The following is an 18,160-nucleotide window of genomic DNA, read 5'->3' as shown; positions in this document are numbered from 1 at the left end:
TTGAATACTTAGACATTGCCAATGTCCCTTGTAAGTAAAAATTAATGAATTTTATATTTGGAAAATTATGCTACTTTTGAGTAAGCTCAAATAAGCTTATAACTATTGTTGAGAAAAGAAAACATTAAAAAAAAGAGTATTATATATTACCTGTAGTTATTGAAGAATTTTAGAGTTGGGTTTCTTGAAGAGAATTTAATTTTGATGTCTGACAAACATTCCAGTATGATAGACAGAGTATCATCCTTTGCAGCCTGTTAGTACAATTAGGATTTAAGTGCCAACCAAATGGGGAGTACAGAATAAGATATAAAGTAGGCTAATGCAGAAATCGACTGGTAAGAAAAAGACCAACTCAGTTCCTCCTGTGAAAAAAAATTGTTAAAGTAAATATAACAAAATCTTATTAATTTGGATTCAGCTACTCCGAAATTAGTGACAATTTTAAACTTGTGTAATGAAACTTAGCTTTTCACTGCCTACTGTAGGGTTTGGGGAGAGAGTTGAAGGAAAAGCATATTGATAGCTGTCTGCTTTCAGGGTACTACTTTGAATTTTCAAAACCATTGTTAATATTTGATCTGCCTCTGAATTGGATAAGTGATTTGACCAATTGGGAGCTAGATAGGACGAGTTCTACCTTTCTTTTCCATTCTTTGTGGTTTCTGAAAGCCTTTCCTTGAACACCTTTGAATGGATTCATTATTTTTTCTACTTAATATATCTGGGAGAAAACTTGTGATTTTTCAAGGTTTGTATTTTGGCTAAAATACATTTTAAATGATATAATTAATTTTTTACAATACTTACATTTCCCACTGTATCACTCCCTTCTTCCTTTCAAGGAGCAGTCCCTTAAAATATTGTACAAAGAGGCAAAAAACAAAAAAAAAAATTAACCAACATATCAAACAAGTCAACTGCTGAATTTGGTGTTCTACACTTTGATGTAGGTTTTTCTTTTTGTTTTTTGTTTTTAGGGCAAAGTTTGATTTGTATAATTTCATAGCATTTAGTTTATGATTTGTTCTTTTTGTTTATATTGTTTAAATCATTGTGTAACTGGTTTCCTGGTTCTACATATTTCACTTTATGTAAATTCATTAATCTTTAGATGTTTCTCTGTCCTCATCATACTCATTATTTCTTTTTTTTTTCTTAAGCAATTGGGGTTAAGTAACTTTCTCAAGGTTACACGGCCAGCTGTTTCTGGGTGGGTGCAAAATGTCTGAGCCCGGGATTCGATCTCCAGGTCATCCCAACACTGGAGCCAGTGCTCTTACTCGCTGTGCTACCTGGCTGCCCCTTCATTATTTCTTACAGCACTTTCCTGTGCAATTATTTCTTTATTCATTCTTTACTTAAGGATGAACTTTTAAGTTTCCAGTTCTTTGCTACCAGTAAAAGCCCTGTTATATAAATTTTTGGTGTATATAGGATCTTTTTGTCGTTGACACCTTTGGGAATATATGCTTGGCAAAGGAATACTTATGTCAAAGGTAGGCACTTTTTAGGCAATCTGTTTGTATAATTCTGAATTGCTCTACAGAATATTTGAACCATTTCACAGCCCTTCCCCCAATGCATTACTTTGCCAGTTTTTCTACAAGTTCTTTAACATTGAATGTTTCCATCTTTTTTTTTTCTAATCTTTGAAAGTTTGTTGTCTGTGAGGTAACACCTCAGCTTTGTTTTGATTTGTATTTCTCTTACTATTTGTTATTTGCATATGAAACATTTTCATATAATTGTTAATAGTTTGTAATTCTTTTGAGCACTCTACATATCTTTTGCTATTTGTTATATGTTTTTCTTGGATAGCAGGAACTTATCAGAGATGCTTATTACAAATATTGTCTACTTAATCATTTGTTTCCTTTCTTATCCTAGTTGCTTACTTAACCTCCTTGGCTCACAATTTCCTCAGCTGTAAAATGGGGTTTTTCCAGATGACTTCTGAGGTCCCTTCTTGTTGTAGAATTGTGATTCTTTTTTCTATCTTTTGTGATTCTTCACTCCATAGGCATAGTTGTGAAAGAGATTTAGTGGTGCTGGGACCCCAAAATAGTGACACATGGGTCCTGCCTCGAATGAATTCAACCCAAGCCTTCTTCCAGCCAAAGATAAGGTTTATTAGAACACTAGTAAGGGTGGATGTGATTCTAAAAATCTGCCATATTGGCCAGACTGAATCTGAGCATTGACTAGACTCTTATTTATTTTCTTTTTAGCGGGGGAAGGCAGGGTAATTGGTGTTAAGTGACTTGCTCAAGGTCACATGGCAGTTAGTGTTAAGTGTCTGAGGCCGGATTTGAACTCAGGTCCTCCTGACTCCTGGGCCGGTGTTCTATTCACTGCGCCACCTAGCTTCCCCCATTGACTAGACTCTTAAGGAATCTGAGCATTTGTGATGCTTGTATTGACCAGCGGGCCCAATTGAATCTGAGCACCTTAATGGAGGTAAGATAGATCTTATATACAGAAAGACTGTGGGAAGGATCTAGGAATGGCCAAATAGTCTGGGGTGACTGGGAGGTAACAGAGGACCAGCACTCTAGGCACACGCCAGGGACCTTGACCAAATGGCTAAGGGAGAATGGAGTCTAGATAGGATCAAGGGTGGGGTGATTCTGAAGTAACAGACAATGAAAGGCTGGTCTAGATTAGGGGTTACAGAGAATTGGGAGATTTCATAGGCCACATTGAATGGATACTGGGATGAGTCATGCCTCAGGTGAATGCCTGAAACTTGACCATGTCAGCAAATTCAAGAGGAGTTGAAGGGTGAGGGAGGGTTTTTCCAGGGCCTGTACCCACATCATGTATATGTATAACTATATGCTGATATAGATATATACACAAATATATGTATATGTACATATATATTAATATATGCGTGTTTAACTGTATCTGTATATATATGATCTACTGATCTTATTTTTTGAGGTATGAATATTTAATATTAAATTCATCTATTTGAATTTATTCTGATATGAGGTATGAGATGTTTTCTAAACTTAATTTCTAATTGTATGTCAGAAAATCACTCACCCAAAATGACTCAGAGACTTCTCAAGATAGAAGCAAAAACTTTATTCCTATCTTTCTCAAGGAAGGGTGAACCCAAATCCAACAAGTCAGAAGGGAGGAGAGAGCACTACAGAAGGTAAAAGCAAGATTATAAAGCCCTAGTGTGGGAATTCCACACCTTCTTCACTGTCCCACCTTACCATTGGTTGGTAAGGAAAGCTCACAGTCTTCTTATTCATGCCAACCAATTGGTGCAAAGCCCTTTCCATTCATTACCCTAATTATTACTAACGACACTCTAATTTTGTTAGATAGCATATATAATACACGAGGTGCACTACGCAAGTGCAGTAACAACCTCAGAATACTGAACCCTCTTCAGTCCAACCTAGATGTGTCCTTATCTGGGCCTGAGTGTCCCAAGGCTGCTGTCTGCTTTCTGATTGGTGAAATCCTGCTTTCTGATTGGTCAACTTCATCTGCTGCTGCCAGCTCCTTTTATTCTACATTATTTCATTTTTAGTATTATCTAGGAGTTCTCTGGGAACTGGGAACCCAACTTCTTCCCAAAGCTACTGCCTCAACTCTTCCTAAGGTTACTGTCTGGTACTTTTTATCAGTAGTCTTGTTTCAGCAATTCTTGCAGTTCTGTAGAAACTTAACCCTTTGCTACTTCTCACACACGATTCCTTTCCCCAAACTAAAAACACCTCTAATTTGGTCTTAATAGTTAATCCAATCAATTGTATTAATATTCAGTAGCTCCTACATTACCTTGAAATACACAATGACCTACATATACATATGGGGAAACGATACTGAACTTAGTTACAAAGTATAAGGAAATAATAAGAATATATATAGGATGTTCAGAATGGAGAAACTTCACTGCAAATTATCACTCACATGATGAAATACCAGTTTTCCCAGTGATTCTTGCCAATTATGGAATTATTTCCTGTGTAATTTAGGTTTTCAAATTTATCAAATGTAGGATTATTCAGTTTCAGAGGGGGGAAAAACTACTGATAGTAATGAATTTTGGGAAGAATTTTATCACATTTTTAAAGAACAATTAATACTCATATACATTATTCTCCAATATTAAGAAACCATTCTGTTGAATTCAACACTTTTTATATTTGAAAATCTTCATCATGATTGTAGAATTTATTTGACAATGGAATTTTACAATTTAATTGCTCTTAGTCTTGGAATTTAAAGCATAGGGTTTTGGGTTGTTTTTTTCTTTTTTCAGGTGATCTGTGGATTATTTGAATCAGTACATCTCTGCAGTCAGAAGTTCTATATTGTTTACTGCTTTGTGGTATTCAGGTTTGTTTTTCTTTTTCTGGTCATGTTGTTTTGGGAGGTGATTGTTGAGGTTTGGGGGTGCTGCAACCCTGCAATAGAGACATGAGGGTCCTCCCTCAAATGAATTCAAACCAAGCCTTCTTTCAGTCAAGCTTTATTAGAACACCAGTGTGGGTATGATTCTAAAAATCCGCCATATTGTCCATGCTGAATCTTAACCATTGGCTAGACTTTTAAGGAATCTGAACATTTGTGATGCTTATATTGACCAGCCAACCAGATTGAATCTTAGCACTTTAATGGAGGCAAGATGGGTCTTTTATTAAAGAACAAAAAACAAAAAAACTGTGGGAACTGAGAAGGGAGGGGGTCTAGATGGAATTAAGGGAGTGGAGGACTAGGGTGGGGCCAAGTACAGACAATGAAAAGGCAGTTACTTAACTTGGTAGGGCCAATTGCCCTGGACCACATCTGGACCTCTTTTTGGGGTCCAGATCCCAAAGCCATGATCTTTTCCTTTTGGGGGTTCAGATTCCATTCCCATCAGTAATGATTCTTAAATCCTACTTGCTGTGCTTTGTATCTTTGAAGTCAGTGACTGAATTTCTTATTTTTGCATTAAGAGCTAAACATTCTTACATATGGTTTCTGGAAAATCTTAGTACAGTTTCAAGTTTTAACAGCTTAAAACCCAAGACATTTGGAATACTCTGTATTTATTCCTAATTTTTGCTCTTAGTTTTTATGAGTTTCCTTTTTTTTAAAATTGACATGGAAATTTTTTGGGAAAAAGAATAATGCCACCTGTCATGTCTTTTGTGAGAAGAGTTTTATAATGATGATAGAGAAAAGAAAATTATCTTAATTTAGATTAATATTTTGAATGGATTTTTAGTATTTAAGTAGGGCATGAAATATCTGATAATTAGTGATAACTCAGGCAGATAAGGAGAAGTTATGGCAACCTTCTGATTTTTTAGGAATCAGAAAACTCATTTTTCTATGATCTCTACTTAAAGAGCATTTTTCTTAACTAGATCAAGAGGATTATAGAATTAGAGTGGTTAGGAAAGTTAGAGATCAGCTAGCCATCCCTTTTTTTTTGTAATGAGGAAATTGAGGCCCAGACTGGTGGGTTATCTATAATAGTTGTTGTATAACAATAATAATAATATTAGTATTATACTAATATACAAACAATCACAATAACAATAGTATTATATTAATAATGACAATAAAACAGTAACTATGCTCCTTAAGATCATAAGTTGCATAGCTGGGTTTAAAGCCCAGGTTCTTTGATGCCAAACCCACCATTGTTCTTTAATTTTCAAGCTTTTTGGTAGAGTACCATGCAATCAAATCCACTTTGTCTCTAAAATGCCTCCATGAAACTTAAACTTTCATAAAGAGTGTAATAATTGTTTTGCTTAAAAAAAAGCCTTTTGTGGGCCAAAAAGTGGCATCATGCTACTGAAAATTATAAATGAAAAATGTATTCACATTCTTAGATTATGATTCATTAACTATAGGAAAGGATTTTTTCTGTTACCTTGGACAAGATAAAAATTGGAATTGGTACAAGTTAATTGGAAATATTCCCCTTAGAACTAGAAATCAAGGAAAGTGGACTTTCCTCTTTTGTCTCTTAACTGATGTTTCTCCTTACTACTTTGCCTAGTAATTGTCCTTAGGGAGAAACTATCAAGTGATTTGAATTTTGAGTTGCTATAGAGTATAATAAATGTCAGGTAAATTTTAAGGGTAGTTTGTATAGTATAGATCACATGGAAATTATGAATTAGCTGACCCTTTTTCTTCCCCTTTGAGTTTTTTTTAAAGACCGATATATTTTGCTACATTGAATGTCTGAATTTTTTGTCTTTACTAATGTGAAATCTCAGTGGAATACTTTCAGTAGAAACATATGCTCAAAGCTTCAAAGTAATTATGATATCACTAAAAGCTTCATAATTACATTACTGAAACTAAATGTTAAAAAATTTGATTTTCCTTGATGTAATCATTTCAATTTAATTCTAGACTACTGTGTGATTGATTGAAGAAACATGACAGGACAAAGTCAAAGTGTGTTTATAGTACCTAAAACCTTGTACAGAAAACATCAAGATAATCTAATTTGGAGAAGAAATTCATTTTAATTGTTTTTCCTCCCCAGAGAAAGAGGTTTGGTTTTAAATTTCTGATTTCTTGCTTAGTTTCTATATTAACTATGCACCCCTACCAAATGTGAAGCGTCGTGGTGAAGCTCTTTGACTTGTGTGTCTGTCTCAGAGAAAAAAAAGGTTTGTACTCACTGAAGGCCCTGTATTGTTCTTAAACAAATACTGCAGTTGAATTTTACTCATTGGGACACATTTTCATTCTTCTTTTGAAAAATGAAAGAATATATTTTGTTTTTTTTTTTTTCTGAAGAAGTTTGGTACAGTTTTGAATCCTCTTTTTATGGTAGGCAAACACATATCAGTGTTATTTGTATAATACATTTGTTTTGGCTTCACTTAATTAAATAACGTTGTAGCCACTGACTTGCCAGAACATGTCAACTGAATAACCTATCTGTGAAGAAGCAAAGCATTATGAATAAATGCAGGTGCTTTTTTTTAACATTACATCATGGAAAATGAAGAAATAATTACCCATCAGATTTAAGATTATAGGTGTCCTAACATTGTCTTAAACTCATCTATATTTTTAATTAATTATGGAAAAATATGATCTTATAGCACCTTACCTTTTGTACCCACTCTCCAAAATACTTTGTTATCCAGTGACACAGGCCTCTTTGTTCTTCCTCTAATGAGACATCTCATTGATTGGGCATTTTCCCTGCCTAGCCCCTACCCTTGGAATGCTTTCTTCAGGTTCCAGCCAAAATCTTGCCTTCTACAGAAAGTCTTTCCCAATCTCCCGTATTTCTAGGGTCTTCCCTCCACTAATTACTTTTAATTTATACTGAACATAATTTCCAGATAGTTGTTTGCATGTCATTACCAGCATTGAAATGTAAGCTCCTTGAGAACATGATTGTTTTTTGCTTTTCTTTGTACCTTCAGTACTTAGCTATTAGTCCACCTAGCTGCCTTAACTAGTTATGTTCCCTAAAAAGCAAGAACTGGGGTGGGGAGGATGGAGAATGAGAGAAGAACATACCTGAAACATTAGGTGTATTATCAGTCTTTATATCCTTGGACTCAAGCTGCTCTCAGGCTTACTCTGTTTACCCTAACACAGTTTATTCCAATGGGCATCCTAACAAAAGCAACAATAGTAACTGGCATCTATTTGGTGCCTTTAAAGTTTGCAAAGCACTTTACATATATTATCTTTTTGATCCTCACAACTCTGTGAGCTAGATGCTATGATTATCTCCACTTTACAGATGAAACTGAGGATGAGAATGGTTAAATTATTTACTGTGGGTTACATAGGTAATAAGTGTCAAAGGCAGAGAATTCAAACTCAGGTCTGGGTGACTCCAAGGCCAATGCATTCTACCACTGAACTGCCTATCTCAACAGAAAATATTGTTGCAGTTAATATAGTAGAGGAGACTAGATTGAGCATGTTTTATCCTTGATAAAGGTTTTTTTTTAACTGTAATCACAAATATTAAATTTGTGTGTATATAGTTTATTTGGAGATTCTCTGATTATTAATTTCAAAAATGTATTGGCCAGGTGATATATGCAAATGCATATATTGCATGTATATGTGTGTACACATATGCACACATTTGTTTGTGTATGTGTTCACTAAAAAGTGCCATTATTATGGGGAAATTTATATTTCTTATACTTGGAGAGGTCCTCAGGTATTTGTTTTTGCCAAGTACATTGTGATGATCTTTTCAACTTTGCAGAGCAAGCTGAATGAGAACCATAATCACTTGGAAGAATATGGCCTCTTTCCATAAGAAAAACCAATGGAATGAATACCTATTCTTTAAAATATAATAGACATTTTATAGATATACCATAAAACTAATCCATCAGTATTTGTCTTAGCTCCTTCTGGAAGCTGCTTTTCCCTTTGCTCTGCACCCATCCTGGTTGGGACCCTTTCGTTAACTAGATTCAGCAGGTGTTTTGTGGATTTGCATTCTTAGAGAAGTAACCCATAAGCCCACATCTGTATGCTTACTTTTAATAGTTAATACCTCAAATTAGCCCAAACCAAAGGTGTTTAGTAAAGTGAAAACAACAAGTAGGTCAGAATATGCTTCCAGGAAAAATGAGGTAAACTTAATCCACAAATGCACACAGCACCAGTGGGGAGAGTGTATAGAAATTCAGGGTACAGTGGTAATGAGAGACATGTTAGGAATACTTATTCCCAAATATTCATCATTGCAAGTTCAGTCATAAATAGTCAATGGCCGTGATTAGACAAAGTTTGTTTGTGTAATAATAACCAAGTAGATCTGGGCTTCTGGATTCCCCAATTTGTTATTTTTTTTTAGCTCTTAAAGTTCTCCTGTTGGCCCACAAGGGAAAAAGGACAGAGGAAATCCAAGTGAAAGCCCTGATCATATTTATCTTGGTCTTTTGCTCACTGCTTTCCTATCCTTTTCCAGTGCAAATCAGCTAACTGTATTTTCTTAAAGTATAAACTGATTCACTAAAAACTGAAAGATTCTTACCATGCTTAAATCTTGTTTTTTCCCCCTGCTATTTGCCTCTTAAATCCTGTAAAATTGCCAAAATTTGAATGGTGCACACCCTTCAGGACAGTACTGCCGATGAACAGTAAACTTAGCAGAGCATTTAGTAGCACAAGAAGGAATACTTGATTACATATGGGAAACTGTACCTTGCTGACTGTAAGCTTTTCAACTAAACAAATGCTTATCTTAAAACAAGATACAGTGCCTCGGTTGATTATTTTATGGTTGTAAATTATAGGGAACCATAATCTGTAAGGAATTAAGTTGTGGGTCACCCAGAAGGGGTAGGAGAGAACAGCAATATGGATGTAAACATGTTGCAGCATATTACATATAAAAACTACTTAGAGAGATTTAACAGTTATATGAATGTAAAACTGGGACAGTTATAAAACAAAAGCAAAGCGATGTAGATGGACAGACTTTGTCCCACACTGGCATCTCCATATTATCCAAAACTTAGTGGAAGACTTGAAATATATTAGGCAGATTCCTGGGGAATGATGCATGTACTTGAGAAAATGAGCAGGAATCCCATTGGATGAGGAAGAATGGATTAGATGTGATTTACTTAGTTTGAGGGCTACTAATACTGACAAGATTACATCCAAGGTTGTTGTTCTTTTTTTAAAGTGAAATGCTAAAAAAAATTCTGGTTAATTTTGGTTTTAGGTCAGCCAAGTTCTATTTAAAGTTTTATTGACAATTGGTAGAAAATTGAATCGAGTTTGTAGTAGTTTCCATATCCATTTGTCTTCATGTACATTAATATGGAATGATTTTAGTTGCTCTGACTCCATATGGCTGACAATCTTGCCTACTTTTTTCATGGATGAGATCTATCTTGCTTTGTGCTGATTGCCACTGTTTTCTTAGATTTACAGTTGGAATTTAGCCCTAATTACCTAATTAGGTCATAACATAATGCATCTTTTATCTCTCATTTAATCTATAGCCATTTTTCTTAGAGATCAATTCTAGGTAGATGAGAAGTAGATTAATGTTAAAGTGCAGTGGCCTAAATATTTGGAAGTTGGAATTTAAATACAGACTAACATGATTATCATAGAGTTAGACCAGGAAATCGAGTGATTTGGTGTGAGGGAGAGGAATGAGCCGTAATACTCAAGGGATGGGATTATGTCAGAATAGAAGCCAAGTTAAAGAAAAATGAGCAAGTATCCTGACAGACATTGAGGACAAAGTGAAGAACAAGCATGAACCAGCAATTGGGGTCAGCAGAATTTTTGGTGTGTGAAAAGCCAAGGCAAAACAGGCAAGTTATGCAGTAGTGTGCATTGACTTGTGCTTCTGGAGCATGTTGGTTGCATTTTTTCTTTTTCTTAAAAGGTTGACTTTCTGGAATTCAAGAAGTGGACAATTTTTGGCCTCAGGCATGAAGCTGTCCAAATTATTTGCCTCTCCTACAATACAGAATGAGTTTTATTTATGTTGTGGTCAGTACATTAATTTAACAGTAGATCCAAGAAAAGCGTTTGTTTGTTTTTTTTTTAATCTACCTGGTTGATGTCATTATGCTCTTAACTTCTTTCCTAAATGAAAATCTATTGCAAATGTGATGAAAAGCATTTTGATTAAATTTTATTTTATTCCACCATTTTTCTTACTTGGCATCTTATTTCTGTCTAAACTGAGCCATCCCCTATAATCAGAGTGCACATTGAAATGGCAGATGAAGCTAAAAACTTTCTTTGATTTACCACAATTTTCTTCAAAATTATCTTGTTGAAAGTAAATAGTCCATCTGGTTTACGCTTATCATAGTAAAACTCCTAAGTGAGCTCTGTGACTGAGATGGGCTACATTCCACACAATAGAGCTGTTGGCCCGAAGCAAGATGAGCACAATCTGTTTCTTCTGTTTCTAATAAAGGAGAAGAAGAGTTCCTTCATTTGCCTCTTTAATTCATTGCCTGAATTTTATGCCTTTCTTTGTCATATCGGTAGCTCTCCTGCTCTTTTTTTCATACAGGTAAAATGAAAATGTATTATAGCCACATTTAAATACCAAACTACTGCAGTAAAATAGCATTAACACGTTTTCAAATTGTAGCATGGGATATTATCAGCTTGACTGCTGTTGACTACTTAGAGCTGGGGGGGGTGCTTTAAAAAGCTGTATTGCTGATGCCTATTCTGTACCCATTCTGTAAATAGCAGAAGAGTACAGAGGATGCTGGAATCAATGCAAAACATTTAGCTAAGCCCTCTACCACTTGAGAGCTTGTTTTAGATACCTGAAAGTAAACTCAGTTTTTTTTTTTCAGGTGACAGCAATGACTTCCTCTATCTTCTTAATAATTACCTTACTGCAGTTTTTACAGAGAGCTATAAAACAATGGTTTTTTTTAAAAAATATATATCTATTTGGTCTAGAAAAATGATAGAGAAATGGACTTCTGTTTTGGACATGTTGAAAAATGATATTAAAATATTATTTTGTGTTTTCCTTAAGTATCAGAGTTAGGAAGCATTAAGAAAAACATTTTAAAGTCAATATGGCAAAAGTTAAACACAAACTTTGCTAATATTTTAGATTTTTATATGTTAAGAAATATTAAAACCTATTTTACCATGTTTAGTGCCAATAGCTGTATAAACCATTCTCAGTAGTGTCTTTAAATATAAGGGGTCTCAAAAGTATTAGGGCAAAATTAAGCTTTTTGTAAAAGTTTGTAACTGTACTAAAATTTTTTAAACAACCTAAATAAAAGTCAGAGATCTACTTTAACCCTAGTGTATGTAACATTATATTTTGTGTTCCTTTAAATAATGGGAATTTGAATCCAAAAAAAAATAACATCAATATATATCTGTATTGGAAGGTCAAATATTCCTCAGTAGAAAAGTAAAACACAAAATAAGCTTTTCTTAGAAATGTTAACTACATATTATTTCAAACCATTATATACGAACTACCATATGGCTACCTTAAGTATTATTTTAAAGTTGGTCCAGTTACATTTTGCTTTTGATATTTTAACTTTGGCTTCTTATGAATATGGTGTGTTTTCACATTTCACTTGAAAATTGTTACAACATGTCAATCAGTATAAACATGCTATGGTGCTTCTCTGAAACTGATTTATTAGAGTTGCTCATTTAAGGAGTTAAAAATCTTTTCACTTGTCAACAGTGGGATAATGACGCACTATTAATTCTCATGTCATTTCAAAAAGTGCTATTTTAAAACTATTCATTTCATCAGTTCTGAGAACAAGGGTAAGGTAGACAGCCTGCTGTAAACCAATTTAAGATGTGATTGCACTACTTTATTCCTGCAATGCACGAATCAGAAAGTTGATTTAATGTGAATGCAGCTTTTGAAATCTTCCTTACCTCATTTTTAGAGATGAATATGATTAGGCAACCTTGAGAGGACAAAAGAGTCCAAGTCAAAGAAGGGAACTTTCATGGGTTCTGCTATTTGCAGAAGCCAGGTGGGGGGCAGGAGGAGGTTGAGACTGAAGATTAAGAAATGGTCCTTTTCTTTATTCATTTGATCTAAATGTGCTTTCTGTTTAGGATTAGCTGAAAAATAAAGCCTTCTCAAGAACTTCATTAACAATGACCTCCTGCAGAGGAACTGGAAATGTGGATTTTTTTAAATTGAGGGGATTTTGTTACTGAACTACTTGAAGGTGCTTTTTGAGCAACAGTTTTAAATAATCCAAGAAAAGCAAAATATGACAAACATTTTGGAAACATTGCTTTCACTGTACTACCAAACTCATATCTAACTTTTTGATTTCAGAACTATACAGAATTTATACTGAAATAAGCGCAAAGCATTTGGTTTGTGTAGTTGTTTGAATATTTTTGCTAGTTTGTCTTTGCAACAAATTATTTCCAAGGATACTATTAATGCTTAGCTCCATAAGCAGATGGTTCCACTTTTTGCATAGTGGTGTTAAGGTTTCTCCTTATTGCAAGTCAGAATTTCTGCAACTTTCTGGGATCGAGTAGAACAAGGAGTGCCACTGCCACAGGCTAGACTGCCAAGTAGTACTTAAAAACAACTGTCACATCCCTCCTAAGTTATCTCTTCTCCAAGAGAATTAACCATCCCTGTTTTGTTTTTAAAATCTGACCCCAATTTCTTATCTCAAGGCCTCTCACCATCCTCATAACGCTTATCTAGATACTTTCTAGCACACCTGTTATTATGTCTCTTCCTAAATGGTGGCTCCCAGAATTGGATACATTGTGTCAAATACGATCTGACTGGGACTGACAACAAGACTAACCCCACCCTAACAGAGGACACTGTATTTCTCGACATAGCCAAAGAACATATTAGTTTTTTGTGTGTGTATGGTATCATGTTACTGTTGACTCTCATTGAACTTGCTTTTCACTAAATGACTCTTTTCCCTACAAAAATCCATTTCTGAAACTATTTTTTTAACTTAAGCATAATCAAGAGTATATAATAAAAGGCAAATGCAAAAATGAATGATTTTGTAGAAATAGTGTTAGGAATGCTAAAGCTCAAAATGAACTGAGCCTTCCCAGGAATCTAGGAACAGCCCCCTCAAAAAGAATTTTTAGTCATTTTGAGGCGAAAAGGACCAAAGAAGGGAGTACTACAAGGTACGGGACAGTAATATCTGATCTTCAATCTGCCAGGCAGCCAGGTGGTACAGTGATAGAGTTCTGAGCCTAGGGTTGTAAAGACATCACTTCATATTTGGCCTGTAACACTAGCTATGTTACCTGGGGCAAGTAGCTTCTGTTTGCCTCAGTTTCCTCATCTGTAAAATTAGGGATGATAACACCCACCTCCCAGGGTTTTTGTGAGAATCAGATGAGATAATAGCTTAGTGAAATGCCTGCCATATAGCAGGCATAGGCACTATAATAAATGCTAGAAATTATCATATTTGCGCGTGAGGCAAAGTTGCCTCTCCCCAGAGAGAAGAATGAGCAGTGGTTGGAAGTTTCAAAGAGGCAAGTTTATATACTTTATACAATATTCTCAATGTATTTATATGTCTTGTTCTAGAAATATGCTACTTTCTTTCATTTGTTCTTTTAAAGCCTTGTTTGCTTTCTATTCATACCCATATTTTCCTGCCAAATCTATAATGTTTTTAACTTCAGAAAATTTTATGTAGCAAGTAGGTGGTGATTTTTTGTTTATTTTAGGAAGATAAGTCTTAAATATGTATACTAATGGTTTGTACTTGTGTGTTGTTTTATAGTGTTGAAAGTGCTTTACATTTATTGTTGGCTGTGTTCGCTATGAAAGAGTTGATGGCTATTCCTAATTAATAGGTAAAGCAACTGAGCTTTAGAGGTGTTACTTGTCTAAGAGGTGGAGGACAGAGAGAGAGAAAGAGAGGGAGAGAGAGAGAGAGAAGAAAAAAAAACTGGTTAGTAAATAGTAAGATCTTTAATAAAAGGATTTGTTCTGTGAAGTTTGAATTCAGTCAAAGGGCTGTACTTGGGAACCTAGAAGGCTACATGTGGCTTCAAGGCCACAGCTTCCCCACTCCTCAGTTAGTTCTTCCAAGACTTCAGGCAGTGAACATGGTACTGGAAAAGTGTACTTTTCATTACTCTATTATTTTATATTAGTTGTGCATAGAAGAGACTAGGAAATGTCTGCTGATTGTTAACATAAATATGTTTAAATTTTTTTTGTATCTTGAATAGGAAGCTAATTATGCTTTAACCTCAAAGATAAAATCACTGTAATGTTTTAGTACAAACCATATTCAGTTTATGGTTGATAAGATGATAAAGATCAAAATTCCTTTGAGTTGATGGTATTTGCTTCAGTTAAAAAGCAGATCAAACCTACCTGTGTATACAAGAAAGGTTTAGGGTATTTTTTTTATTACTGTTAAATAATTTTTAAAAGCAACAGCAGTTTTATGTAATTCAAAAACATTGAGATGATAATCCTCTTAAGAAGACTTATTGAAACTATGCCATCATCTCAACATGGCAATTACCATAGGACACTTCAGTGTGAGGGTTATCAGTATGTCCAAAGGTGAAGGAATTTGGATAATACAGAATTAGGAATGTAGGAATGCTCTTAGGTTGTTCATTTAATGCAGCAATGGCCAATGACTAATATTATCTTCCACTTACTGAGTAAGAGTGAAGTGATCTGAATTTACTTGAACAATTGTCTGTCTGTCAGTCTCTCTCTGTGTCTCTGCCCATCTCTGTGTCTCTCATCTTCCTATCTTTCCAGAATTATGTTAACTGTGTATATAATTGATTTTGTTATTATTTTATTTCGTGGCTTCTGCCCCCACTTCTGTGTTCATGATGCCTAAATGGACGTCTCTATCTTTTAATCCTATCCTTACCTTCCTTTCAACTCCTCTCCTTCTGTAAGTCTCACCATTTCCCCATCATTCTTGCTTGTAGGATGAGTGACTAAGAAGTTATTTTTTCATTGTTTCCTTTCATTCTCTATATCCAGTTGATCAGAAGGTTCTTTATACATTTTTTACTGTTCTTACTGCCACCATCCTCATTCAGGTCCTTGCCACTATTTCCCTAGATTATTGTTTTAACAATTCTTCCTCCCTGTTCATCATAATAATTTCCGCCCACTGCCACCATAATAATCTTAAAGCAAACTTTTATAGTATTACACTAAAAGAATTATTGTTATATTCCTACTCTCTACATATGCCAACGACAACTACCTCACCAGGCTATTCTAAGGCTCAAATAAAATGATGTTATGTAAATTATTTTGCCAACTTTAAAGAAAAGTATATATGTTAAGAATTATATCTTATAAAATTTCATATATTTTATAGGTCATTGTAATGGTAAATACAGATAATATGACAACATTCAGATAATATAAAACATACATAGAGAACATTATAACATTTTATGTTCTTAAGTATTGCTATTTTAAATAAAATGAGGTTGACAATATTGGTAATATTTCATATCTAAAAACTTTTTTAAAGTTTTTGATATATATATTATATATTAGTATATATATTAATACTCCTACCAAAAGTAGTATTTCATATTAGTTATAGTATAATGAATAATGTGACTATCCATTACTGATTTATTTTAGATCTTCATAAATATTTACAACTATTGGGAATAAACATTTGTTAGGATGTATCTAACTTACATTTTGACATAATGTTGAATATGACTTCAATTTCTGTGATGGACAAATAATGAATTCTCATTTTTAAGAGCTTTCTTTCTTTGCTTTTATCCTTGTTTAAATGGGCAAACTCTATCAAAATGTTCATAAGAATACAGCACTCTAAGGAAATGACAAGTTATATTGATTTGCTTTATTCTTATTCCCTCAAGCAGAAGTTACAAATATTTTCAATTTTTTTTCTCATTTTTACCTGCAGATTATACTGACATGTGGTGCAGATGGCAGGTGTGGACATAATAGGAGTTTATTGACAATTGTCAGTCTGACTTCATAGCCTCAGAGATAAATACAATATTAAAAAGTGAAGTGGAATCCTGATAAAAAGTTCATGATAAACTGTATATTTATATTTGTAGATATGAATTCAGGACTGATTACCAAAAGAATAAGATGAGGAAAGTTGAATTTTTTAATCTTAGAATTAGTTACTGTATTGTTAAATAGAAAATATGCATTCATATTAATACCATATAAAGTCTTTTTTGAATTTTGTTCCCAAAATACTCATTGTATACCAGATTCTTTAAATCAGTCATTCACTCAGTAAAAATTATGAGGATTTTTTTAGTTAATATCAAATTAATATAGATCTTTATTTTAAGGGTCAGAGATCACATATAATTTAAAATTTCCTTGGTGTTTCAATGTGTTAGCCTCTTAACTAAAAAGTTTTGCTAGACAAAATGTTAATCCTTTATTTGGACATATTCATACATGCTTATTATCTCAAGCCAAAAACATGATCTATATTACTATATGCCCTCTTACGAGATGACACTTCATTTTGTGTTGTCCTTGCAGTCAAGAAGTCCTGTGTGAGAATTTCACTGCAAGTCATTGTTCTCTATTGATCATGGGCAAATCACTTGACATTTCTCGGCCTCATTTTGCCTGTCTGAAAAGAGGGAACATTAGTGGTTTCTATTTCAGAGTATTGTCAAGAGCTTTTAATAACATGATGTGTATAAAAGACTGCATAACTTGAAGCCTGTTAGAATTGTGATAACAATTGTTATTGTTGAATGTTGACTCTCTGAATTAATTTTTGTCATTTGAAAAGGGTTACATTTTCATTTTTTGCCACTATTGATGAATAAATAGGAATGTGAGGACTGTTTTAGAAACATGACATAAATTTTCTTCCTTCATATGCAAGCATACCATTGTTGAAGGCAATTTCTCTTGCCCTATTGCTGTGATAATTACCTCTGGCATTTTTTCTGGCCTGTAGAATGAAATGAAATATCATAATTAAGAAGCTGATTTATGGCTATTAATAGAAATCTTAACATAACTACCTTTTACTCCATGTTTCCTCTATTAATTGGTAATAGCATAAAGTTCTGTCATAAAACATGTTTGCTTCTTTTCCTTGTGTTTTTATACACTCATGATGTTTTAAAACCAACCTTATTTTTATGGCTCAGGATGCTTATATCAGTTTTGAATATATTTACTAATATATGTGACATAGGAATTCTTTCTTATTCATTAAATAACTGATGTGTGTTTTAAGATCTTCCTACCAGTTGCCATGTTTTTTGAGTAGTATTATTATTATTTCTATTTCTTTTTTAATAGTATTTTCTTTTTCCAATTGTAAAGCTAGTTTTCAACATTCACTTTTATAAGATTTTGAGTTCCAGTTTTTTTCTTCTCCCCCCTTTCCATGCCCCCTCCACAAGATGGCAAGCAATCTGTTATAGGCTATACATGTACAATCATATTAAACATATTTCCACGTTAGTCATGTTGTGAAAGAACAATCAGAAAAAAAATGAAAAATCATGAGAAAGAAAAAACAAAAAAAGAGAAAATAGTATGTTTTCTTTAATCTTCATTCGGACTCTCAGACTCCATAGTTCTTTCTTTGGAATTGGATAGAATTTTCCATCATGAGTCTTTTGGAAATGGTGATAGATCAGTGTATTTCTGAGAAGAGCT

At 33.9% G+C, this 18,160-nt stretch overlaps 1 protein-coding gene across 3 annotated transcripts in view; it reads left to right on the top strand.

Annotated features, from left to right (window-relative positions):
• Window positions 1-18,160, top strand: part of PRKN (parkin RBR E3 ubiquitin protein ligase) — a 1,996,139-nt gene that overhangs the window by 12,416 nt on the left and 1,965,563 nt on the right. The window contains exon 2 of one of the 3 annotated variants that reach the window (XM_069070394.1): window positions 4,289-4,365. The exons of the other annotated variants lie outside the window; for them this stretch is intronic. The gene's annotated coding sequence lies outside the window, so the exon portion shown is untranslated. The remainder of the gene's footprint in view (window positions 1-4,288; window positions 4,366-18,160) is intronic. 3 annotated transcript variants of the gene reach the window in all.

The sequence above is a fragment of the Petaurus breviceps genome, unplaced genomic scaffold (genome assembly GCF_028583685.1).
Source record: "Petaurus breviceps papuanus isolate PSGF00001 unplaced genomic scaffold, PetGlider_PUasm1.0 90808, whole genome shotgun sequence".
Taxonomy (NCBI): domain Eukaryota; kingdom Metazoa; phylum Chordata; class Mammalia; order Diprotodontia; family Petauridae; genus Petaurus; species Petaurus breviceps.
This window is presented reverse-complemented; position numbering and strand designations above follow the sequence as displayed.